The sequence below is a fragment of the Anopheles funestus genome, unplaced genomic scaffold (assembly GCF_943734845.2).
Source record: "Anopheles funestus unplaced genomic scaffold, idAnoFuneDA-416_04 scaffold_27_ctg1, whole genome shotgun sequence".
In the NCBI taxonomy this organism is placed as follows: domain Eukaryota; kingdom Metazoa; phylum Arthropoda; class Insecta; order Diptera; family Culicidae; genus Anopheles; species Anopheles funestus.
In genome coordinates this window covers 110297-135134 of record NW_026045358.1, presented here as the reverse complement: position 1 = coordinate 135134, position 24838 = coordinate 110297, and the positions used below count along the sequence as shown (strand labels likewise).

The following is a 24838-nucleotide window of genomic DNA, read 5'->3' as shown; positions in this document are numbered from 1 at the left end:
GGCTAAGGTGTCTTGGCTAAGGTGTCTTGGCTAAGGTGTCTGGGCTAATGTGTCTTGGCTAATGAGTCTAGGCTAAAGTGTATTGGCTAATGTGTCTTGGCTAAGGTGTCTTGGCTAAGATGTCTTGGCTAAGGAGTCTTGGCTAATGTGTCTTGGCTAAGGTGTCTTGGCTAAGGTGTCTTGGCTAAGGTGTCTTGGCTAATGTGTCTTGGCTAATGTGTCTTGGCTAATGTGTCTTGGCCAATGTGTCTCGGCTAATGTGTCTTGGCTAATGTGTCTTGGCTAAGGTGTCTTGGCTAAGGTGTCTTGGCTAATGTGTCTTGGCTAATGTGTATTGGCTAAGGTGTCTTAGCTAAGGTGTCTCGGCTAATGTGTCTTGGCTAATGTGTCTTGGCTAATGTGTCTTGGCTAAGGTGTCTTGGCTAAGGTGTCTTGGCTAAGGTGTCTTGGCTAATGTGTCTTGGCTAAGGTGTCTTGGCTAATGTGTCTTGGCTAAGGTGTCTTGGCTAATGTGTCTTGGCTAATGTGTCTTGGCTAAGGTGTCTTGGCTAAGGTGTCTCGGCTAATGTGTCTTGGCTAAGGTGTCTTGGCTAAGGTGTCTTGGCTAAGGTGTCTTGGCTAATGTGTCTTGGCTAATGTGTCTTGGCTAAGGTGTCTTGGCTAAGGTGTCTTGGCTAATGTGTCTTGGCTAAGGTGTCTTGGCTAAGGTGTCTTGGCTAATGTGTCTTGGCTAATGTGTCTTGGCTAATGTGTCTTGGCCAATGTGTCTCGGCTAATGTGTCTTGGCTAATGTGTCTTGGCTAAGGTGTCTTGGCTAAGGTGTCTTGGCTAATGTGTCTTGGCTAATGTGTATTGGCTAAGGTGTCTTGGCTAAGGTGTCTCGGCTAATGTGTCTTGGCTAATGTGTCTTGGCTAATGTGTCTTGGCTAAGGTGTCTTGGCTAAGGTGTCTTGGCTAAGGTGTCTTGGCTAAGGTGTCTTGGCTAATGTGTCTTGGCTAAGGTGTCTTGGCTAATGTGTCTTGGCTAAGGTGTCTTGGCTAATGTGTCTTGGCTAATGTGTCTTGGCTAAGGTGTCTTGGCTAAGGTGTCTCGGCTAATGTGTCTTGGCTAAGGTGTCTTGGCTAAGGTGTCTTGGCTAAGGTGTCTTGGCTAATGTGTCTTGGCTAATGTGTCTTGACTAAGATGTCTTGGCTAAGGTGTCTTGGCTAATGTGTCTTGGCTAAGGTGTCTTGGCTAAGGTGTCTTGGCTAATGTGTCTTGGCTAATGTGTCTTGGCTAATGTGTCTTGGCTAAGGTGTCTTGGCTAATGTGTCTCGGCTAATGTGTCTTGGCTAAGGTGTCTTGGCTAATGTGTCTTGGCTAAGGTGTCTTGGCTAAGGTGTCTTGGCTAATGTGTCTTGGCTAAGGTGTCTTGGCTAAGGTGTCTTCGCTAATGTGTCTTGGCTAAGGTGTCTTGGCTAAGGTGTCTTGGCTAATGTGTCTTGGCTAATGTGTCTTTTCTAATGTGTCTTGGCTAAAGTGTCTTGGCTAATGTGTCTTGGCTAAGGTGTCTTGGCTAAGGTGTCTTGGCTAAGGTGTCTTGGCTAATGTGTCTTGGCTAATGTGTCTTGGCTAAGGTGTCTTGGCTAAGGTGTCTTGGCTAATGTGTCTTGGCTAATGTGTCTTGGCTAAGGTGTCTTGGCTAAGGTGTCTTGGCTAAGGTGTCTTGGCTAATGTGTCTTGGCTAAGGTGTCTTGGCTAAAATGTCTTGGCTAAGGAGTCTTGGCTAATGTGTCTTGGCTAAGGTGTCTTGGCTAAGGTGTCTTGGCTAAGGTGTCTTGGCTAATGTGTCTTCGCTAATGTGTCTTGGCTAATGTGTCGGCCAATGTGTCTTGGCTTATGTGTCTTGGTTAATGTGTCTTGGCTAATGTGTCTTGGCTAAGGTGTCTTGGCTAATGTGTCTTGGCTAAGGTGTCTTGGCTAAGGTGTCTTGGCTAAGGTGTCTTGGCTAATGTGTCTTGGCTAATGTGTCTTGGCTAGTGTGTCTTGGCTAATGTGTCTCGGCTAAGGTGTCTTGGCTAATGTGTCTTGGCTAATGTGTCTTGGCTAATGTGTCTTGGCTAATGTGTCTTGGCTAAGGTGTCTTGGCTAAGGTGTCTTGGCTAATGTGTCTTGGCTTATGTGTCTTGGCTAAGGTGTCTTGGCTAATGTGTCTTCGCTAATGTGTCTCTGCTAATGTGTCTCGGCTAAAGTGTCTTGGCTAATGTGTCTTGGCTAAGGTGTCTTGGCTAAGATGTCTTGGCTAAGGTGTCATGGCTAAGGTGTCTTGGCTAATGTGTCTTGGCTAATGTGTCTTGGCTAATGTGTCTTGGCTAAGGTGTCTTGGCTAATGTGTCTTGGCTAATGTGTCTTGGCTAAGGTGTCTTGGCTAATGTGTCTTGGCTAATGTGTCTTGGCTAAGGTGTCTTGGCTAATGTGTCTTGGCTAACGTGTCTTGGCTAAGGTGTCTTGGCTAATGTGTCTTGGCTAAGGTGTCTTGGCTAATGTGTCTTGGCTAAGGTGTCTTGGCTAAGGTGTCTCGGCTAATGTGTCTTGGCTAAGGTGTCTTGGCAAATGTGTCTTGGCTAATGTGTCTTGGCTAATGTGTCTTGGCTAAGGTGTCTTGGCTAATGTGTCTTGGCTAAGGTGTCTTGGCTAATGTGTCTTGGCTAAGGTGTCTCGGCTAATGTGTCTTGGCTAAGATGTCTTGGCAAATGTGTCTTGGCTAATGTGTCTTGGCTAAGGTGTCTTGGCTAAGGTGTCTTGGCTAATGTGTCTTGGCTAAGGTGTCTTGGCTAAGGTGTCTTGGCTAATGTGTCTTGGCTAATGTGTCTTGGCTAATGTGTCTTGGCTAAGGTGTCTTCGCTAATGTGTCTTGGCTAAGGTGTCTTGGCTAATGTGTCTTGGCTAAGGTGTCTTGGCTAAGGTGTCTTGGCTAAGGTGTCTTGGCTAATGTGTCTTGGCTAATGTGTCTTGGCTAAGGTGTCTTGGCTAATGTGTCTTGGCTAAGGTGTCTTGGCTAAGGTGTCTTGGCTAAGGTGTCTTGGCTAATGTGTCTTGGCTAATGTGTCTTGGCTAAGGTGGCTTGGCTAATGTGTCTTGGCTAAGGTGTCTTGGCTAAGGTGTCTTGGCTAATGTGTCTTGGCTAATGTGTCTTGGCTAATGTGTCTTGGCTAAGGTGTCTTCGCTAATGTGTCTTGGCTAATGTGTCTTGGCTAATGTGTCTCGGCTAAAGTGTCTTGGCTAATGTGTCTTGGCTAATGTGTCTTGGCTAAGATGTCTTGGCTAATGTGTCTTGGCTAATGTGTCTTGGCTAAGGTGTCTTGGCTAAGGTGTCTTGGCTAAGGTGTCTTGGCTAATGTGTCTTCGCTAATGTGTCTTGGCTAATGTGTCGGCCAATGTGTCTTGGCTAATGTGTCTTGGTTAATGTGTCTTGGCTAATGTGTCTTGGCTAATGTGTCTTGGCTAATGTGTCTTGGCTAAGGTGTCTTGGCTAAGGTGTCTTGGCTAAGGTGTCTTGGCTAATGTGTCTTGGCTAATGTGTCTTGGCTAATGTGTCTTGGCTAAGGTGTCTTGGCTAAGGTGTCTTGGCTAATGTGTCTTGGCTAATGTGTCTTGGCTAATGTGTCTTGGCTAAGGTGTCTTGGCTAATGTGTCTTGGCTTATGTGTCTTGGCTAAGGTGTCTTGGCTAATGTGTCTTCGCTAATGTGTCTCTGCTAATGTGTCTCGGCTAAAGTGTCTTGGCTAATGTGTCTTGGCTAAGGTGTCTTGGCTAAGATGTCTTGGCTAAGGTGTCTTGGCTAATGTGTCTTGGCTAAGGTGTCTTGGCTAATGTGTCTTGGCTAATGTGTCTTGGCTAATGTGTCTTGGCTAAGGTGTCTTGGCTAAGGTGTCATGGCTAAGGTGTCTTGGCTAATGTGTCTTGGCTAATGTGTCTTGGCTAATGTGTCTTGGCTAATGTGTCTTGGCTAAGGTGTCTTGGCTAATGTGTCTTGGCTAATGTGTCTTGGCTAATGTGTCTTGGCTAAGGTGTCTTGGCTAAGGTGTCTTGGATAATGTGTCTTGGCTAAGGTGTCTTGGCTAATGTGTCTTGGCTAACGTGTCTTGGCTAAGGTGTCTTCGCTAATGTGTCTTGGCTAAGGTGTCTTGGCTAATGTGTCTTGGCTAAGGTGTCTTGGCTAAGGTGTCTCGGCTAATGTGTCTTGGCTGAGGTGTCTTGGCTAATGTGTCTTGGCTAAGGTGTCTTGGCTAATGTGTCTTGGCTAAGGTGTCTTGGCTAATGTGTCTTGGCTAAGGTGTCTTGGCTAATGTGTCTTGGCTAAGGTGTCTTGGCTAAGGTGTCTTGGCTAATGTGTCTTGGCTAAGGTGTCTTCGCTAATGTGTCTTGGCTAATGTGTCTTGGCTAATGTGTCTTGGCTAAGGTGTCTTGGCTAATGTGTCTCGGCTAATGTGTCTTGGCTAAAGTGTCTTGGCTAATGTGTCTTGGCTAATGTGTCTTGGCTAATGTGTCTTGGCTAAGGTGTCTTGGCTAAGGTGTCTTGGCTAATGTCTCTTGGCTAATGTGTCTTGGCTAAGGTGTCTTGGCTAATGTGTCTTGGCTAAGGTGTCTTGGCTAATGTGTCTTGGCTAAGGTGTCTTGGCTAATGTGTCTTGGCTAAGGTGTCTTGGCTAAGGTGTCTTGGCTAATGTGTCTTGGCTAAGGTGTCTTGGCTAAGGTGTCTTGGATAATGTGTCTTGGCTAAGGTGTCTTGGCTAATGTGTCTTGGCTAACGTGTCTTGGCTAAGGTGTCTTCGCTAATGTGTCTTGGCTAAGGTGTCTTGGCTAATGTGTCTTGGCTAAGGTGTCTTGGCTAAGATGTTTTGGCTAAGGTGTCTTGGCTAATGTCTCTTGGCTAATGTGTCTTGGCTAAGGTGTCTTGGCTAATGTGTCTTGGCTAAGGTGTCTTGGCTAATGTGTCTTGGCTAAGGTGTCTTGGCTAATGTGTCTTGGCTAAGGTGTCTTGGCTAAGGTGTCTTGGCTAATGTGTCTTGGCTAAGGTGTCTTCGCTAATGTGTCTTGGCTAATGTGTCTTGGCTAATGTGTCTTGGCTAAGGTGTCTTGGCTAATGTGTCTCGGCTAATGTGTCTTGGCTAAAGTGTCTTGGCTAAGGTGTCTTGGCTAAGGTGTCTTGGCTAAGGTGTCTTGGCTAAGGTGTCTTGGCTAAGGTGTCTTGGCTAATGTGTCTTGGCTAATGTGTCTTGGCTAATGTGACTTGGCTAAGGTGTCTTGGCTAATGTGTCTTGGCTAAGGTGTCTTGGCTAATGTGTCTTGGCTAAGGTGTCTTGGCTAATGTGTCTTGGCTAAGGTGTCTTGGCTAAGGTATCTTATCTAATGTGTCTTGGCTAAGGTGTCTTGGCTAAGGTGTCTTGGCTCATGTGTCTTGGCTAAGGTGTCTTGGCTAAGGTGTCTTGGCTAATGTGTCTTGGCTAATGTGTCTTGGCTAAGGTGTCTTGGCTAAGTTGTCTTGGCTAATGTGTCTCGGCTAATGTGTCTTGGCTAATGTATCTTGGCTAAGGTGTCTTGGCTAAGATGTCTTCGCTAATGTGTCTTGGCTAATGTGTCTTGGCTAATGTGTCTTGGCTAAGGTGTCTTGGCTAATGTGTCTTGGCTAATGTGTCTTGGCTAAGGTGTCTTGGCTAAGGAGTCTCGGCTAATGTGTCTTGGCTAATGTGTCTTGGCTAATGTGTCTTGGCTAAGGTGTCTTGGCTAATGTGTCTTGGCTAATGTGTCTTGGCTAATGTGTCTTGGCTAATGTGTCTTGGCTAAGGTGTCTTGGTTAATGTGTCTTGGCTAATGTGTCTTGGCTAAGGTGTCTTGGCTAATGTGTCTCGGCTAATGTGTCTTGGCTAAGGTGTCTTGGCTAATGTGTCTTGGCTAATGTGTCTTGGCTAAGGTGTCTTGGCTAAGTTGTCTTGGCTAATGTGTCTCGGCTAATGTGTCTTGGCTAATGTATCTTGGCTAAGGTGTCTTGGCTAATGTGTCTTGGCTAAGGTATCTTGGCTAAGGTGTCTTGGCTAAGGTGTCTGGGCTAATGTGTCTTGGCTAATGAGTCTAGGCTAAAGTGTATTGGCTAATGTGTCTTGGCTAAGGTGTCTTGGCTAAGATGTCTTGGCTAAGGAGTCTTGGCTAATGTGTCTTGGCTAAGGTGTCTTGGCTAAGGTGTCTTGGCTAAGGTGTCTTGGCTAATGTGTCTTGGCTAATGTGTCTTGGCTAATGTGTCTTGGCCAATGTGTCTCGGCTAATGTGTCTTGGCTAATGTGTCTTGGCTAAGGTGTCTTGGCTAAGGTGTCTTGGCTAATGTGTCTTGGCTAATGTGTATTGGCTAAGGTGTCTTAGCTAAGGTGTCTCGGCTAATGTGTCTTGGCTAATGTGTCTTGGCTAATGTGTCTTGGCTAAGGTGTCTTGGCTAAGGTGTATTGGCTAAGGTGTCTTGGCTAATGTGTCTTGGCTAAGGTGTCTTGGCTAATGTGTCTTGGCTAAGGTGTCTTGGCTAATGTGTCTTGGCTAATGTGTCTTGGCTAAGGTGTCTTGGCTAAGGTGTCTCGGCTAATGTGTCTTGGCTAAGGTGTCTTGGCTAAGGTGTCTTGGCTAAGGTGTCTTGGCTAATGTGTCTTGGCTAATGTGTCTTGACTAAGATGTCTTGGCTAAGGTGTCTTGGCTAATGTGTCTTGGCTAAGGTGTCTTGGCTAAGGTGTCTTGGCTAATGTGTCTTGGCTAATGTGTCTTGGCTAATGTGTCTTGGCCAATGTGTCTCGGCTAATGTGTCTTGGCTAATGTGTCTTGGCTAAGGTGTCTTGGCTAAGGTGTCTTGGCTAATGTGTCTTGGCTAATGTGTATTGGCTAAGGTGTCTTGGCTAAGGTGTCTCGGCTAATGTGTCTTGGCTAATGTGTCTTGGCTAATGTGTCTTGGCTAAGGTGTCTTGGCTAAGGTGTCTTGGCTAAGGTGTCTTGGCTAATGTGTCTTGGCTAAGGTGTCTTGGCTAATGTGTCTTGGCTAAGGTGTCTTGGCTAATGTGTCTTGGCTAATGTGTCTTGGCTAAGGTGTCTTGGCTAAGGTGTCTCGGCTAATGTGTCTTGGCTAAGGTGTCTTGGCTAATGTGTCTTGACTAAGATGTCTTGGCTAAGGTGTCTTGGCTAATGTGTCTTGGCTAAGGTGTCTTGGCTAAGGTGTCTTGGCTAATGTGTCTTGGCTAATGTGTCTTGGCTAATGTGTCTTGGCTAAGGTGTCTTGGCTAATGTGTCTCGGCTAATGTGTCTTGGCTAAGGTGTCTTGGCTAATGTGTCTTGGCTAAGGTGTCTTGGCTAAGGTGTCTTGGCTAATGTGTCTTGGCTAAGGTGTCTTGGCTAAGGTGTCTTCGCTAATGTGTCTTGGCTAAGGTGTCTTGGCTAAGGTGTCTTGGCTAATGTGTCTTGGCTAATGTGTCTTTTCTAATGTGTCTTGGCTAAAGTGTCTTGGCTAATGTGTCTTGGCTAAGGTGTCTTGGCTAAGGTGTCTTGGCTAAGGTGTCTTGGCTAATGTGTCTTGGCTAATGTGTCTTGGCTAAGGTGTCTTGGCTAAGGTGTCTTGGCTAATGTGTCTTGGCTAATGTGTCTTGGCTAAGGTGTCTTGGCTAAGGTGTCTTGGCTAAGGTGTCTTGGCTAATGTGTCTTGGCTAAGGGTTCTTGGCTTAAATGTCTTGGCTAAGGAGTCTTGGCTAATGTGTCTTGGCTAAGGTGTCTTGGCTAAGGTGTCTTGGCTAAGGTGTCTTGGCTAATGTGTCTTCGCTAATGTGTCTTGGCTAATGTGTCGGCCAATGTGTCTTGGCTTATGTGTCTTGGTTAATGTGTCTTGGCTAATGTGTCTTGGCTAAGGTGTCTTGGCTAATGTGTCTTGGCTAAGGTGTCTTGGCTAAGGTGTCTTGGCTAAGGTGTCTTGGCTAATGTGTCTTGGCTAATGTGTCTTGGCTAGTGTGTCTTGGCTAATGTGTCTCGGCTAAGGTGTCTTGGCTAATGTGTCTTGGCTAATGTGTCTTGGCTAATGTGTCTTGGCTAATGTGTCTTGGCTAAGGTGTCTTGGCTAAGGTGTCTTGGCTAATGTGTCTTGGCTTATGTGTCTTGGCTAAGGTGTCTTGGCTAATGTGTCTTCGCTAATGTGTCTCTGCTAATGTGTCTCGGCTAAAGTGTCTTGGCTAATGTGTCTTGGCTAAGGTGTCTTGGCTAAGATGTCTTGGCTAAGGTGTCATGGCTAAGGTGTCTTGGCTAATGTGTCTTGGCTAATGTGTCTTGGCTAATGTGTCTTGGCTAAGGTGTCTTGGCTAATGTGTCTTGGCTAATGTGTCTTGGCTAAGGTGTCTTGGCTAATGTGTCTTGGCTAATGTGTCTTGGCTAAGGTGTCTTGGCTAATGTGTCTTGGCTAACGTGTCTTGGCTAAGGTGTCTTGGCTAATGTGTCTTGGCTAAGGTGTCTTGGCTAATGTGTCTTGGCTAAGGTGTCTTGGCTAAGGTGTCTCGGCTAATGTGTCTTGGCTAAGGTGTCTTGGCAAATGTGTCTTGGCTAATGTGTCTTGGCTAATGTGTCTTGGCTAAGGTGTCTTGGCTAATGTGTCTTGGCTAAGGTGTCTTGGCTAATGTGTCTTGGCTAAGGTGTCTCGGCTAATGTGTCTTGGCTAAGATGTCTTGGCAAATGTGTCTTGGCTAATGTGTCTTGGCTAAGGTGTCTTGGCTAAGGTGTCTTGGCTAATGTGTCTTGGCTAAGGTGTCTTGGCTAAGGTGTCTTGGCTAATGTGTCTTGGCTAATGTGTCTTGGCTAATGTGTCTTGGCTAAGGTGTCTTCGCTAAGGTGTCTTGGCTAATGTGTCTTGGCTAAGGTGTCTTGGCTAAGGTGTCTTGGCTAAGGTGTCTTGGCTAAGGTGTCTTGGCTAATGTGTCTTGGCTAATGTGTCTTGGCTAAGGTGTCTTGGCTAATGTGTCTTGGCTAAGGTGTCTTGGCTAAGGTGTCTTGGCTAAGGTGTCTTGGCTAATGTGTCTTGGCTAATGTGTCTTGGCTAAGGTGGCTTGGCTAATGTGTCTTGGCTAAGGTGTCTTGGCTAAGGTGTCTTGGCTAATGTGTCTTGGCTAATGTGTCTTGGCTAATGTGTCTTGGCTAAGGTGTCTTCGCTAATGTGTCTTGGCTAATGTGTCTTGGCTAATGTGTCTCGGCTAAAGTGTCTTGGCTAATGTGTCTTGGCTAAGGTGTCTTGGCTAAGATGTCTTGGCTAATGTGTCTTGGCTAATGTGTCTTGGCTAAGGTGTCTTGGCTAAGGTGTCTTGGCTAAGGTGTCTTGGCTAATGTGTCTTCGCTAATGTGTCTTGGCTAATGTGTCGGCCAATGTGTCTTGGCTAATGTGTCTTGGTTAATGTGTCTTGGCTAATGTGTCTTGGCTAATGTGTCTTGGCTAATGTGTCTTGGCTAAGGTGTCTTGGCTAAGGTGTCTTGGCTAAGGTGTCTTGGCTAATGTGTCTTGGCTAATGTGTCTTGGCTAATGTGTCTTGGCTAAGGTGTCTTGGCTAAGGTGTCTTGGCTAATGTGTCTTGGCTAATGTGTCTTGGCTAATGTGTCTTGGCTAAGGTGTCTTGGCTAAGATGTCTTGGCTAAGGTGTCTTGGCTAATGTGTCTTGGCTAAGGTGTCTTGGCTAATGTGTCTTGGCTAATGTGTCTTGGCTAATGTGTCTTGGCTAAGGTGTCTTGGCTAAGGTGTCATGGCTAAGGTGTCTTGGCTAATGTGTCTTGGCTAATGTGTCTTGGCTAATGTGTCTTGGCTAATGTGTCTTGGCTAAGGTGTCTTGGCTAATGTGTCTTGGCTAATGTGTCTTGGCTAATGTGTCTTGGCTAAGGTGTCTTGGCTAAGGTGTCTTGGATAATGTGTCTTGGCTAAGGTGTCTTGGCTAATGTGTCTTGGCTAACGTGTCTTGGCTAAGGTGTCTTCGCTAATGTGTCTTGGCTAAGGTGTCTTGGCTAATGTGTCTTGGCTAAGGTGTCTTGGCTAAGGTGTCTCGGCTAATGTGTCTTGGCTGAGGTGTCTTGGCAAATGTGTCTTGGCTAATGTGTCTTGGCTAATGTGTCTTGGCTAAGGTGTCTTGGCTAATGTGTCTTGGCTAAGGTGTCTTGGCTAAGGTGTCTTGGCTAAGGTGTCTTGGCTAATGTGTCTTGGCTAAGGTGTCTTGGCTAAGGTGTCTTGGCTAATGTGTCTTGGCTAATGTGTCTTGGCTAAGGTGTCTTGGCTAATGTGTCTAAGCTAATGTGTCTTGGCTAAGGTGTCTTGGCTAATGTGTCTTGGCTAATGTGTCTTGGCTAAGGTGTCTTCGCTAATGTATCTTGGCTAATGTGTCTTGGCTAAGGTGTCTTGGCTAATGTGTCTTGGCTAAGGTGTCTTGGCTAAGGTGTCTTGGCTAAGGTGTCTTGGCTAATGTGTCTTGGCTAATGTGTCTTGGCTAATGTGTCTTGGCTAATGTGTCTTCGCTAATGTGTCTTGGACAAGGTGTCTTGGCTAAGGTTTCTTGGCTAATGTGTCTTGGCTAATGTGTCTTGGCTAATGTGTCTTGGCTAAGGTGTCTTGGCTAAGGTGTATTGGCTAAGGTGTCTTGGCTAATGTGTCTTGGCTAATGTGTCTTGGCTAATGTGTCTTGGCTAAGGTGTCTTCGCTAATGTGTCTTGGCTAAGGTGTCTTGGCTAAGGTGTCTTGGCTAAGGTGTCTTGGCTAAGGTGTCTTGGCTAATGTGTCTTGGCTAAGGTGTCTTGGCTAAGGTGTCTTGGCTAATGTGTCTTGGCTAATGTGTCTTGGCTAAGGTGTCTTGTCTAATGTGTCTTGGCTAAGGTGTCTTGGCTAAGGTGTCTTGGCTAATGTGTCTTGGCTAATGTGTCTTGGCTAAGGTGTCTTCGCTAATGTGTCTTGGCTAAGGTGTCTTGGCTAATGTGTCTTGGCTAAGGTGTCTTGGCTAAGGTGTCTTCGCTAATGTGTCTTGGCTAAGGTGTCTTGGCTAATGTGTCTTGGCTAATGTGTCTTGGCTAATGTGTCTTGGCTAATGTGTCTTGGCTAAGGTGTCTTGGCTAAGGTGTCTTGGCTAATGTGTCTTGGCTAATGTGTCTTGGCTAATGTGTCTTGGCTAATGTGTCTTGGCTAATGTGTCTTGGCTCAGGTGTCTTGGCTAAGGTGTCTTGGCTAAGGTGTCTTGGCTAAGGTGTCTTGGCTAATGTGTCTTGGCTAAGGTGTCTTGGCTAATGTGTCTTGGCTAAGGTGTCTTGGCTAAGGTGTCTTGGCTAATGTGTCTTGGCTAATGTGTCTTGGCTAAGGTGTCTTGGCTAAGGTGTCTTGGCTAAGGTGTCTTGGCTAATGTGTCTTGGCTAAGGTGTCTCGGCTAAGGTGTCTTGGCTAAGGTGTCTCGGCTAATGTGTCTTGGCTAAGGTGTCTTGGCTAAGGTGTCTTGGCTAAGGTGTCTTGGCTAATGTGTCTTGGCTAATGTGTCTTGGCTAAGGTGTCTTGGCTAAGGTGTCTCGGCTTATGTGTCTTGGCTAAGGTGTCTTGGCTAATGTGTCTTGGCTAATGTGTCTTGGCTAATGTGTCTTGGCTAAGGTGTCTTGGCTAAGGTGTCTTTACTAATGTGTCTTGGCTAATGTGTCTTGGCTAAGGCGTCTTGGCTAATGTGTCTTGGCTAATGTGTCTTGGCTAAGGTGTCTTGGCTAATGTGTCTTGGCTAATGTGTCTTGGCTAAGGTGTCTTCGCTAATGTGTCTTGGCTAAGGTGTCTTGGCTAATGTGTCTTGGCTAATGTGTCTTGGCTAAGGTGTCTTGGCTAAGGTGTCTTGGCTAAGGTGTCTTGGCTAATGTGTCTTGGCTAATGTGTCTTGGCTAATGTGTCTTGGCTAAGGTGTCTTGGCTAAGGTGTCTTGGCTAAGGTGTCTTGGCTAATGTGTCTTGGCTAAGGTGTCTTGGCTAATGTGTCTTGGCTAAGGTGTCTTGGCTAAGGTGTCTTGGCTAAGGTGTCTGGGCTAATGTGTCTTGGCTAATGTGTCTAGGCTAAGGTGTCTCGGCTAATGTGTCTTGGCTAAGGTGTCTTGGCTAATGTGTCTTGGCTAATGTGTCTTGGCTTAGGTGTCTTCGCTAATGTGTCTTGGCTAAGGTGTCTCGGCTAAAGTGTCTTGGCTAATGTGTCTTGGCTAAGGTGTCTTGGCTAAGATGTCTTGGCTAAGGTGTCTTGGCTAATGTGTCTTGGCTAAGGTGTCTTGGCTAATGTGTCTTGGCTAATGTGTCTTGGCTAATGTGTCTTGGCTAAGGTGTCTTGGCTAAGGTGTCATGGCTAAGGTGTCTTGGCTAATGTGTCTTGGCTAATGTGTCTTTTCTAATGTGTCTTGGCTAATGTGTCTTGGCTAAGGTGTCTTGGCTAATGTGTCTTGGCTAATGTGTCTTGGCTAATGTGTCTTGGCTAAGGTGTCTTGGCTAAGGTGTCTTGGATAATGTGTCTTGGCTAAGGTGTCTTGGCTAATGTGTCTTGGCTAACGTGTCTTGGCTAAGGTGTCTTCGCTAATGTGTCTTGGCTAAGGTGTCTTGGCTAATGTGTCTTGGCTAAGGTGTCTTGGCTAAGGTGTCTCGGCTAATGTGTCTTGGCTGAGGTGTCTTGGCAAATGTGTCTTGGCTAATGTATCTTGGCTAATGTGTCTTGGCTAAGGTGTCTTGGCTAATGTGTCTTGGCTAAGGTGTCTTGGCTAAGGTGTCTTGGCTAATGTGTCTTGGCTAATGTGTCTTGGCTAAGGTGTCTTGGCTAAGGTGTCTTGGCTAATGTGTCTTGGCTAAGGTGTCTTGGCTAATGTGTCTTGGCTAATGTGTCTTGGCTAATGTGTCTTGGCTAATGTGTCTTGGCTAAGGTGTCTTGGCTAAGGTGTCTTGGCTAAGGTGTCTTGGCTAATGTGTCTTGGCTAATGTGTCTTGGCTAATGTGTCTTGGCTAAGGTGTCTTCGCTAATGTGTCTTGGCTAAGGTGTCTTGGCTAAGGTTTCTTGGCTAATGTGTCTTGGCTAATGTGTCTTGGCTAATGTGTCTTGGCTAAGGTGTCTTGGCTAAGGTGTATTGGCTAAGGTGTCTTGGCTAATGTGTCTTGGCTAATGTGTCTTGGCTAAGGTGTCTTCGCTAATGTGTCTTGGCTAAGGTGTCTTGGCTAAGGTGTCTTGGCTAAGGTGTTTTGGCTAATGTGTCTTGGCTAAGGTGTCTTGGCTAAGGTGTCTTGGCTAATGTGTCTTGGCTAATGTGTCTTGGCTAAGGTGTCTTGGCTAATGTGTCTTGGCTAAGGTGTCTTGGCTAAGGTGTCTTGGCTAATGTGTCTTGGCTAAGGTGTCTTGGCTAAGGTGTCTTGGCTAAGGTGTCTTGGCTAATGTGTCTTGGCTAATGTGTCTTGGCTAAGGTGTCTTGGCTAAGGTGTCTTCGCTAAGGTGTCTTGGCTAATGTGTCTTGGCTAATGTGTCTTGGCTAATGTGTCTTGGCTAAGGTGTCTTGGCTAAGGTGTCTTGGCTAATGTGTCTTGGCTAATGTGTCTTGGCTAATGTGTCTTGGCTAATGTGTCTTGGCTAATGTGTCTTGGCTCAGGTGTCTTGGCTAAGGTGTCTTGGCTAAGGTGTCTTGGCTAATGTGTCTTGGCTAAGGTGTCTTGGCTAATGTGTCTTGGCTAAGGTGTCTTGGCTAAGGTGTCTTGGCTAATGTGTCTTGGCTAATGTGTCTTGGCTAAGGTGTCTTGGATAATGTGTCTTGGCTAAGGTGTCTTGGCTAATGTGTCTTGGCTAAGGTGTCTCGGCTAAGGTGTCTTGGCTAAGGTGTCTCGGCTAATGTGTCTTGGCTAAGGTTTCTTGGCTAAGGTGTCTTGGCTAAGGTGTCTTGGCTTATGTGTCTTGGCTAATGTGTCTTGGCTAATGTGTCTTGGCTAAGGTGTCTCGGCTTATGTGTCTTGGCTAAGGTGTCTTGGCTAATGTGTCTTGGCTAATGTGTCTTGGCTAAGGCGTCTTGGCTAAGATGTCTTGGCTAATGTGTCTTGGCTAATGTGTCTTGGCTAATGTGTCTTGGCTAAGGTGTCTTGGCTAAGGTGTCTTGGCTAAGGTGTCTTGGCTAATGTGTCTTGGCTAAGGTGTCTTGGCTAATGTGTCTTGGCTAAGGTGTCTTGGCTAAGGTGTCTTGGCTAAGGTGTCTGGGCTAATGTGTCTTGGCTAATGTGTCTAGGCTAAAGTGTATTGGCTAATGTGTCTTGGCTAAGGTGTCTTGGCTAAGGTGTCTTGGCTAATGTGTCTTGGCTAATGTGTCTTGGCTAATGTGTCTTGGCTAAGGTGTCTTGGCTAAGGTGTCTTGGCTAAGGTGACTTGGCTAATGTGTCTTGGCTAAGGTGTCTTGGCTAATGTGTCTTGGCTAAGGTGTCTTGGCTAAGGTGTCTTCGCTAATGTGTCTTGGCTAAGGTGTCTTGGCTAATGTGTCTTGGCTAATGTGTCTTGGCTAAGGTGTCTTGGCTAAGGTGTCTTGGCTAAGGTGTCTTGGCTAATGTGTCTTGGCTAATGTGTCTTGGCTAAGGTGTCTTGGCTAATGTGTCTTGGCTAAGGTGTCTTGGCTAAGGTGTCTTGGCTAAGGTGTCTTGGCTAATGTGTCTTGGCTAATGTGTCTTGGCTAAGGTGGCTTGGCTAATGTGTCTTGGCTAAGGTGTCTTGGCTAAGGTGTCTTGGCTAATGTGTCTTGGCTAATGTGTCTTGGCTAATGTGTCTTGGCTAAGGTGTCTTCGCTAATGTGTCTTGGCTAATGTGTCTTGGCTAATGTGTCTCGGCTAAAGTGTCTTGGCTAATGTGTCTTGGCTAAGGTGTCTTGGCTAAGATGTCTTGGCTAATGTGTCTTGGCTAATGTGTCTTGGCTAAGGTGTCTTGGCTAAGGTGTCTTGGTTAATGTGTCTTGGCTAATGTGTCTTGGCTAAGGTGTCTTGGCTAATGTGTCTTGGCTAAGGTGTCTTGGCTAAGGTGTCTTGGCTAAGGTGTCTTGACTAATGTGTCTTGGCTAATGTGTCTTGGCTAATGTGTCTTGGCTAAGGTGTCTTGGCTAAGGTGTCTTGGCTAATGTGTCTTGGCTAATGTGTCTTGGCTAATGTGTCTTGGCTAATGTGTCTTGGCTAAGGTGTCTTGGCTAATGTGTCTTGGCTTATGTGTCTTGGCTAAGGTGTCTTGGCTAATGTGTCTTCGCTAATGTGTCTCTGCTAATGTGTCTCGGCTAAAGTGTCTTGGCTAATGTGTCTTGGCTAAGGTGTCTTGGCTAAGATGTCTTGGCTAAGGTGTCTTGGCTAATGTGTCTTGGCTAAGGTGTCTTGGCTAATGTGTCTTGGCTAATGTGTCTTGGCTAATGTGTCTTGGCTAAGGTGTCTTGGCTAAGGTGTCATGGCTAAGGTGTCTTGGCTAATGTGTCTTGGCTAATGTGTCTTGGCTAATGTGTCTTGGCTAATGTGTCTTGGCTAAGGTGTCTTGGCTAATGTGTCTTGGCTAATGTGTCTTGGCTAATGTGTCTTGGCTAAGGTGTCTTGGCTAAGGTGTCTTGGATAATGTGTCTTGGCTAAGGTGTCTTGGCTAATGTGTCTTGGCTAAGGTGTCTTGGCTAAGGTGTCCTCGCTAATGTGTCTTGGCTAAGGTGTCTTGGCTAATGTGTCTTGGCTAAGGTGTCTTGGCTAAGGTGTCTCGGCTAATGTGTCTTGGCTGAGGTGTCTTGGCAAATGTGTCTTGGCTAATGTGTCTTGGCTAATGTGTCTTGGCTAAGGTGTCTTGGCTAATGTGTCTTGGCTAAGGTGTCTTGGCTAAGGTGTCTTGGCTAAGGTGTCTTGGCTAATGTGTCTTGGCTAAGGTGTCTTGGCTAAGGTGTCTTGGCTAATGTGTCTTGGCTAATGTGTCTTGGCTAAGGTGTCTTGGCTAATGTGTCTTAGCTAATGTGTCTTGGCTAAGGTGTCTTGGCTAATGTGTCTTGGCTAATGTGTCTTGGCTAAGGTGTCTTCGCTAATGTGTCTTGGCTAATGTGTCTTGGCTAAGGTGTCTTGGCTAATGTGTCTTGGCTAATGTGTCTTGGCTAATGTGTCTTGGCTAAGGTGTCTTGGCTAAGGTGTCTTGGCTAAGGTGTCTTGGCTAATGTGTCTTGGCTAATGTGTCTTGGCTAATGTGTCTTGGCTAAGGTGTCTTCGCTAATGTGTCTTGGCTAAGGTGTCTTGGCTAAGGTTTCTTGGCTAATGTGTCTTGGCTAATGTGTCTTGGCTAATGTGTCTTGGCTAAGGTGTCTTGGCTAAGGTGTATTGGCTAAGGTGTCTTGGCTAATGTGTCTTGGCTAATGTGTCTTGGCTAAGGTGTCTTCGCTAATGTGTCTTGGCTAAGGTGTCTTGGCTAATGTGTCTTGGCTAAGGTGTCTTGGCTAAGGTGTCTTGGCTAATGTGTCTTGGCTAATGTGTCTTGGCTAAGGTGTCTTGTCTAATGTGTCTTGGCTAAGGTGTCTTGGCTAAGGTGTCTTGGCTAATATGTCTTGACTAATGTGTCTTGGCTAAGGTGTCTTCGCTAATGTGTCTTGGCTAAGGTGTCTTGGCTAAGGTGTCTTGGCTAAGGTGTCTTGGCTAAGGTGTCTTCGCTAATGTGTCTTGGCTAAGGTGTCTTGGCTAATGTGTCTTGGCTAATGTGTCTTGGCTAATGTGTCTTGGCTAATGTGTCTTGGCTAAGGTGTCTTGGCTAAGGTGTCTTGGCTAATGTGTCTTGGCTAATGTGTCTTGGCTAATGTGTCTTGGCTAATGTATCTTGGCTAATGTGTCTTGGCTCAGGTGTCTTGGCTAAGGTGTCTTGGCTAAGGTGTCTTGGCTAAGGTGTCTTGGCTAATGTGTCTTGGCTAAGGTGTCTTGGCTAATGTGTCTTGGCTAAGGTGTCTTGGCTAAGGTGTCTTGGCTAATGTGTCTTGGCTAATGTGTCTTGGCTAAGGTGTCTTGGCTAAGGTGTCTTGGCTAAGGTGTCTTGGCTAATGTGTCTTGGCTAAGGTGTCTCGGCTAAGGTGTCTTGGCTAAGGTGTCTCGGCTAATGTGTCTTGGCTAAGGTTTCTTGGCTAAGGTGTCTTGGCTAAGGTGTCTTGGCTAATGTGTCTTGGCTAATGTGTCTTGGCTAAGGTGTCTTGGCTAAGGTGTCTCGGCTTATGTGTCTTGGCTAATGTGTCTTGGCTAATGTGTCTTGGCTAATGTGTCTTGGCTAAGGTGTCTTGGCTAAGGTGTCTTTACTAATGCGTCTTGGCTAATGTGTCTTGGCTAAGGCGTCTTGGCTAATGTGTCTTGGCTAATGTGTCATGGCTAAGGTGTCTTGGCTAATGTGTCTTGGCTAATGTGTCTTGGCTAAGGTGTCTTCGCTAATGTGTCTTGGCTAAGGTGTCTTGGCTAATGTGTCTTGGCTAATGTGTCTTGGCTAAGGTGTCTTGGCTAAGGTGTCTTGGCTAAGGTGTCTTGGCTAATGTGTCTTGGCTAATGTGTCTTGGCTAATGTGTCTTGGCTAAGGTGTCTTGGCTAAGGTGTCTTGGCTAAGGTGTCTTGGCTAATGTGTCTTGGCTAAGGTGTCTTGGCTAATGTGTCTTGGCTAAGGTGTCTTGGCTAAGGTGTCTTGGCTAAGGTGTCTTGGCTAATGTGTCTTGGCTAATGTGTCTAGGCTAAAGTGTATTGGCTAATGTGTCTTGGCTAAGGTGTCTTGGCTAAGGTGTCTTGGCTAATGTGTCTTGGCTAAGGTGTCTTCGCTAATGTGTCTTGGCTAAGGTGTCTCGGCTAAAGTGTCTTGGCTAATGTGTCTTGGCTAAGGTGTCTTGGCTAAGATGTCTTGGCTAAGGTGTCTTGGCTAATGTGTCTTGGCTAAGGTGTCTTGGCTAATGTGTCTTGGCTAATGTGTCTTGGCTAATGTGTCTTGGCTAAGGTGTCTTGGCTAAGGTGTCATGGCTAAGGTGTCTTGGCTAATGTGTCTTGGCTAATGTGTCTTTTCTAATGTGTCTTGGCTAATGTGTCTTGGCTAAGGTGTCTTGGCTAATGTGTCTTGGCTAATGTGTCTTGGCTAATGTGTCTTGGCTAAGGTGTCTTGGCTAAGGTGTCTTGGATAATGTGTCTTGGCTAAGGTGTCTTGGCTAATGTGTCTTGGCTAACGTGTCTTGGCTAAGGTGTCTTCGCTAATGTGTCTTGGCTAAGGTGTCTTGGCTAATGTGTCTTGGCTAAGGTGTCTTGGCTAAGGTGTCTCGGCTAATGTGTCTTGGCTGAGGTGTCTTGGCAAATGTGTCTTGGCTAATGTGTCTTGGCTAATGTGTCTTGGCTAAGGTGTCTTGGCTAATGTGTCTTGGCTAAGGTGTCTTGGCTAAGGTGTCTTGGCTAATGTGTCTTGGCTAATGTGTCTTGGCTAAGGTGTCTTGGCTAAGGTGTCTTGGCTAATGTGTCTTGGCTAATGTGTCTTGGCTAAGGTGTCTTGGCTAATGTGTCTTAGCTAATGTGTCTTGGCTAAGGTGTCTTGGCTAATGTGTCTTGGCTAATGTGTCTTGGCTAAGGTGTCTTCGCTAATGTGTCTTGGCTAATGTGTCTTGGCTAAGGTGTCTTGGCTAATGTGTCTTGGCTAATGTGTCTTGGCTAATGTGTCTTGGCTAAGGTGTTTTGGCTAATGTGTCTTGGCTAAGGTGTCTTGGCTAAGGTGTCTTGGCTAAGGTGTCTTGGCTAATGTGTCTTGGCTAATGTGTCTTGGCTAATGTGTCTTGGCTAATGTGTCTTGGCTACGGTGTCTTGGCTAAGGTGTCTTGGCTAAGGTTTCTTGGCTAATGTGTCTTGGCTAATGTGTCTCGGCTAATGTGTCTTGGCTAAGGTGTCTTGGCTAAGGTGTATTGGCTAAGGTGTCTTGGCTAAGGTGTCTTGGCTAATGTGTCTTGGCTAAGGTGTCTTCGCTAATGTGTCTTGGCTAAGGTGTCTTGGCTAAGGTGTCTTGGCTAAGGTGTCTTGGCTAATGTGTCTTGGCTAAGGTGTCTTGGCTAAGGTGTCTTGGCTAATGTGTCTTGGCTAATGTGTCTTGGCTAAGGTGTCTTGGCTAATGTGTCTTGGCTAAGGTGTCTTGGCTAAGGTGTCTTGGCTAATGTGTCTTGGCTAATGTGTCTTGGCTAATGTGTCTTGGCTAAGGTGTCTTGGCTAAGGTGTCTTGGCTAATGTGTCTTGGCTAATGTGTCTTGGCTAATGTGTCTTGGCTAATGTGTCTTGGCTAATGTGTCTTGGCTCAGGTGTCTTGGCTAAGGTGTCTTGGCTAAGGTGTCTTGGCTAATGTGTCTTGGCTAAGGTGTCTTGGCTAATGTGTCTTGGCTAAGGTGTCTTGGCTAAGGTGTCTTGGCTAATGTGTCTTGGCTAATGTGTCTTGGCTAAGGTGTCTTGGATAATGTGTCTTGGCTAAGGTGTCTTGGCTAATGTGTCTTGGCTAAGGTGTCTCGGCTAAGGTGTCTTGGCTAAGGTGTCTCGGCTAATGTGTCTTGGCTAAGGTTTCTTGGCTAAGGTGTCTTGGCTAAGGTGTCTTGGCTAATGTGTCTTGGCTAATGTGTCTTGGCTAAGGTGTCTTGGCTAAGGTGTCTCGGCTTATGTGTCTTGGCTAAGGTGTCTTGGCTAATGTGTCTTGGCTAATGTGTCTTGGCTAAGGCGTCTTGGCTAATGTGTCTTGGCTAAGGTGTCTTGGCTAAGGTGTCTTGGCTAATGTGTCTTGGCTAATGTGTCTTGGCTAAGGTGTCTTCGCTAATGTGTCTTGGCTAAGGTGTCTTGGCTAATGTGTCTTGGCTAATGTGTCTTGGCTAAGGTGTCTTGGCTAAGGTGTCTTGGCTAAGGTGTCTTGGCTAATGTGTCTTGGCTAATGTGTCTTGGCTAATGTGTCTTGGCTAAGGTGTCTTGGCTAAGGTGTCTTGGCTAAGGTGTCTTGGCTAATGTGTCTTGGCTAAGGTGTCTTGGCTAATGTGTCTTGGCTAAGGTGTCTTGGCTAAGGTGTCTTGGCTAAGGTGTCTGGGCTAATGTGTCTTGGCTAATGTGTCTAGGCTAAAGTGTATTGGCTAATGTGTCTTGGCTAAGGTGTCTTGGCTAAGGTGTCTTGGCTAATGTGTCTTGGCTAAGGTGTCTTCGCTAATGTGTCTTGGCTAAGGTGTCTTGGCTAAGGTGTCTTGGCTAATGTGTCTTGGCTAATGTGTCTTGGCTAAGGTGTCTTGGCTAATGTGTCTTGGCTAAGGTGTCTTGGCTAAGGTGTCTTGGCTAATGTGTCTTGGCTAATGTGTCTTGGCTAAGGTGTCTTGGCTAATGTGTCTTGGCTAAGGTGTCTTGGCTAATGTGTCTTGGCTAAGGTGTCTTGGCTAATGTGTCTTGGCTAATGTGTCTTGGCTAATGTGTCTTGGCTAATGTGTCTTGGCTAAGGTGTCTTGGCTAATGTGTCTTGGCTAAGGTGTCTTGGCTAAGGTGTCTTGGCTAATGTGTCTTGGCTAATGTGTCTTGGCTAAGGTGGCTTGGCTAATGTGTCTCGGCTAATGTGTCTTGGCTAATGTGTCTTGGCTAAGGTGTCTTGGCTAAGGTGTCTCGGCTAATGTGTCTTGGCTAAGGTGTCTTGGCTAATGTGTCTTGGCTAATGTGTCTTGGCTTATGTGTCTTGGCTAATGTGTCTCGGCTTATGTGTCTTGGCTAATGTGTTTTTGCTAAGGTGTCTTGGCTAAGGTGTCATGGCTAAGGTGTCATGGCTAAGGTGTCTTCGCTAATGTGTCTTGGCTAATGTGTCTTGGCTAATGTGTCTCGGCTAAAGTGTCTTGGCTAATGTGTCTTGGCTAAGGTGTCTTGGCTAAGGTGTCTTGGCTAAGGTGTCTTAGCTAAGGTGTCTTGGCTAATGTGTCTTGGCTAATGTGTCTTGGCTAAGTTGTCTTGGCTAAGGTGTCTTGGCTAAGGTGTCTTGGCTAATGTGTCTTGGCTAATGTGTATTGGCTAAGGTGTCTTGGCTAATGTGTCTTGGCTAATGTGTCTTGGCTAAGGTGTCTTGGCTAAGGTGTCTTGGCTAAGGTGTCTGGGCTAATGTGTCTTGGCTAATGTGTCTAGGCTAAAGTGTATTGGCTAATGTGTCTTGGCTAAGGTGTCTTGGCTAAGGTGTCTTGGCTAATGTGTCTTGGCTAAGGTGTCTTCGCTAATGTGTCTTGGCTAAGGTGTCTTGGCTAAGGTGTCTTGGCTAATGTGTCTTGGCTAATGTGTCTTGGCTAAGGTGTCTTGGCTAATGTGTCTTGGCTAAGGTGTCTTGGCTAAGGTGTCTTGGCTAATGTGTCTTGGCTAATGTGTCTTGGCTAAGGTGTCTTGGCTAATGTGTCTTGGCTAAGGTGTCTTGGCTAATGTGTCTTGGCTAAGGTGTCTTGGCTAAAGTGTCTTGGCTAATGTGTCTTGGCTAATGTGTCTTGGCTAATGTGTCTTGGCTAAGGTGTCTTGGCTAATGTGTCTTGGCTAAGGTGTCTTGGCTAAGGTGTCTTGGCTAATGTGTCTTGGCTAATGTGTCTTGGCTAAGGTGGCTTGGCTAATGTGTCTCGGCTAATGTGTCTCGGCTAATGTGTCTTGGCTAATGTGTCTTGGCTAAGGTGTCTTGGCTAAGGTGTCTCGGCTAATGTGTCTTGGCTAAGGTGTCTTGGCTAATGTGTCTTGGCTAATGTGTCTTGGCTAATGTGTCTTGGCTAATGTGTCTCGGCTTATGTGTCTTGGCTAATGTGTTTTGGCTAAGGTGTCTTGGCTAAGGTGTCATGGCTAAGGTGTCATGGCTAAGGTGTCTTGGCTAATGTGTCTTGGCTAATGTGTCTTGGCTAATGTGTCTCGGCTAAAGTGTCTTGGCTAATGTGTCTTGGCTAAGGTGTCTTGGCTAATGTGTCTTGGCTAAGGTGTCTTGGCTAATGTGTCTTGGCTAAGGTGTCTTGGCTAAGGTGTCTTGGCTAATGTGTCTTGGCTAATGTGTCTTGGCGAAGTTGTCTTGGCTAAGGTGTCTTGGCTAAGGTGTCTTGGCTAATGTGTCTTGGCTAATGTGTCTTGGCTAAGGTGTCTTGGCTAAGGTGTCTTGGCTAATGTGTCTTGGCTAATGTGTCTTGGCTAAGGTGTCTTGGCTAATGTGTCTTGGCTAATGTGTCTTGGCTAAGGTGTCTTCGCTAATGTGTCTTGGCTAATGTGTCTTGGCTAATGTGTCTCGGCTAAAGTGTCTTGGCTAATGTGTCTTGGCTAAGGTGTCTTGGCTAAGATGTCTTGGCTAAGGAGTCTTGGCTAATTTGTCTTGGCTAAGGTGTCTTGGCTAAGGTGTCTTGGCTAAGGTGTCTTGGCTAATGTGTCTTCGCTAATGTGTCTTGGCTAATGTGTCGGCCAATGTGTCTTGGCTAATGTGTCTTGGTTAATGTGTCTTGGCTAATGTGTCTTGGCTAAGGTGTCTTGGCTAATGTGTCTTGGCTAAGGTGTCTTGGCTAAGGTGTCTTGGCTAATGTGTCTCTGCTAATGTGTCTCGGCTAAAGTGTCTTGGCTAATGTGTCTTGGCTAAGGTATCTTGGCTAATGTGTCTTGGCTAAGGTGTCTTGGCTAAGGTGTCTTGGCTAAGGTGTCTTGGCTAATGTGTCTTTTCTAATGTGTCTTGGCTAAGGTGTCTTGGCTAAGGTGTCTTGGCTAATGTGGCTTGGCTAAGGTGTCTTGGCTAAGGTGTCTTGGCTAATGTGTCTTGGCTAATGTGTCTTGGCTAAGGTGTCTTGGTTAAGGTGTCTTGGCTAAGGTGTCTTGACTAATGTGTCTTGGCTAAGGTGTCTTGGCTAAGGTGTCTTGGCTAATGTGTCTTGGCTAAGGTGTCTTGGCTAATGTGTCTTGGCTAATGTGTCTTGGCTAAGGTGTCTTCGCTAATGTGTCTTGGCTAATGTGTCTTGGCTAATGTGTCTCGGCTAAAGTGTCTTGGCTAATGTGTCTTGGCTAAGGTGTCTTGGCTAAGGTGTCTTGGCTAAGGTGTCTTGGCTAATGTGTCTTGGCTAATGTGTCTTGGCTAAGTTGTCTTGGCTAAGGTGTCTTGGCTAATGTGTCTTGGCTAATGTGTCTTGGCTAATGTGTCTTGGCTAAGGTGTCTTCGCTAATGTGTCTTGGCTAATGTGTCTTGGCTAATGTGTCTTGGCTAAGTTGTCTTGGCTAATGTGTCTTGGCTAATGTGTCTTGGCTAAGGTGTCTTGGCTAATGTGTCTTGGCTAATGTGTCTTGGCTAAGGTGTCTTCGCTAATGTGTCTTGGCTAATGTGTCTTGGCTAATGTGTCTCGGCTAAAGTGTCTTGGCTAATGTGTCTTGGCTAAGGTGTCTTGGCTTAGATGTCTTGGCTAAGGAGTCTTGGCTAATTTGTCTTGGCTAAGGTGTCTTGGCTAAGGTGTCTTGGCTAAGGTGTCTTGACTAATGTGTCTTGGCTAAGGTGTCTTCGCTAATGTGTCTTGGCTAAGGTGTCTTGGCTAAGGTGTCTTGGCTAATGTGTCTTGGCTAATGTGTCTTGGCTAATGTGTCTTGGCTAAGGTGTCTTGGCTAAGGTGTATTGGCTAAGGTGTCTTGGCTAATGTGTCTTGGCTAATGTGTCTTGGCTAATGTGTCTTGGCTAAGGTGTCTTGGCTAATGTGTCTTGGCTAAGGTGTCTTGGCTAAGGTGTCTTGGCTAATGTGTCTTGGCTAAGGTGTCTTGGCTAAGGTGTCTTGGCTAATGTGTCTTGGCTAAGGTGTCTTCGCTAATGTGTCTTGGCTAAGGTGTCTTGGCTAATGTGTCTTGGCTAATGTGTCTTGGCTAAGGTGTCTTGGCTAATGTGTCTTGGCTAAGGTGTCTTGGCTAAGGTGTCTTGGCTAATGTGTCTTGGCTAATGTGTCTTGGCTAAGCTGTCTTAGCTAATGTGTCTTGGCTAAGGTGTCTTGGCTAATGTGTCTTGGCTAAGGTGTCTTGGCTAATGTGTCTTGGCTAATGTGTCTTGGCTAATGTGTCTTGGCTAATGGGTCTTGGCTAAGGTGTCTTGGCTAATGTGTCTTGGCTAAGGTGTCTTGGCTAAGGTGTCTTGGCTAATGTGTCTTGGCTAAGGTGGCTTGGCTAATGTGTCTTGGCTAATGTGTCTCGGCTAATGTGTCTCGGCTAATGTGTCTTGGCTAATGTGTCTTGGCTAAGGTGTCTTGGCTAAGGTGTCTCGGCTAATGTGTCTTGGCTAAGGTGTCTTGGCTAATGTGTCTTGGCTAATGTGTCTTGGCTAATGTGTCTTGGCTAATGTGTCTCGGCTTATGTGTCTTGGCTAATGTGTTTTGGCTAAGGTGTCTTGGCTAAGGTGTCTTGGCTAAGGTGTCATGGCTAAGGTGTCTTCGCTAATGTGTCTTGGCTAATGTGTCTTGGCTAATGTGTCTCGGCTAAAGTGTCTTGGCTAATGTGTCTTGGCTAAGGTGTCTTGGCTAAGGTGTCTTGGCTAATGTGTCTTGGCTAAGGTGTCTTGGCTAAGGTGTCTTGGCTAATGTGTCTTGGCTAATGTGTCTTGGCTAAGTTGTCTTGGCTAAGGTGTCTTGGCTAAGGTGTCTTGGCTAATGTGTCTTGGCTAATGTGTCTTGGCTAAGGTGTCTTGGCTAAGGTGTCTTGGCTAATGTGTCTTGGCTAATGTGTCTTGGCTAAGGTGTCTTGGCTAATGTGTCTTGGCTAATGTGTCTTGGCTAAGGTGTCTTGGCTAATGTGTCTTGGCTAATGTGTCTTGGCTAATGTGTCTCGGCTAAAGTGTCTTGGCTAATGTGTC

General features: G+C 46.2%; 1 long non-coding RNA gene across 1 annotated transcript in view; it reads left to right on the top strand.

The window, feature by feature from the left end:
- The window catches only part of LOC125774547 (uncharacterized), a 114145-nt gene extending 94613 nt beyond the window's left edge, over positions 1-19532 (top strand). The window contains exon 10 of the long non-coding RNA XR_007421035.1: positions 18606-19532. This is a non-coding gene — a long non-coding RNA (uncharacterized LOC125774547). The remainder of the gene's footprint in view (positions 1-18605) is intronic.
- The last annotated feature ends 5306 nt before the right edge of the window (positions 19533-24838 follow it).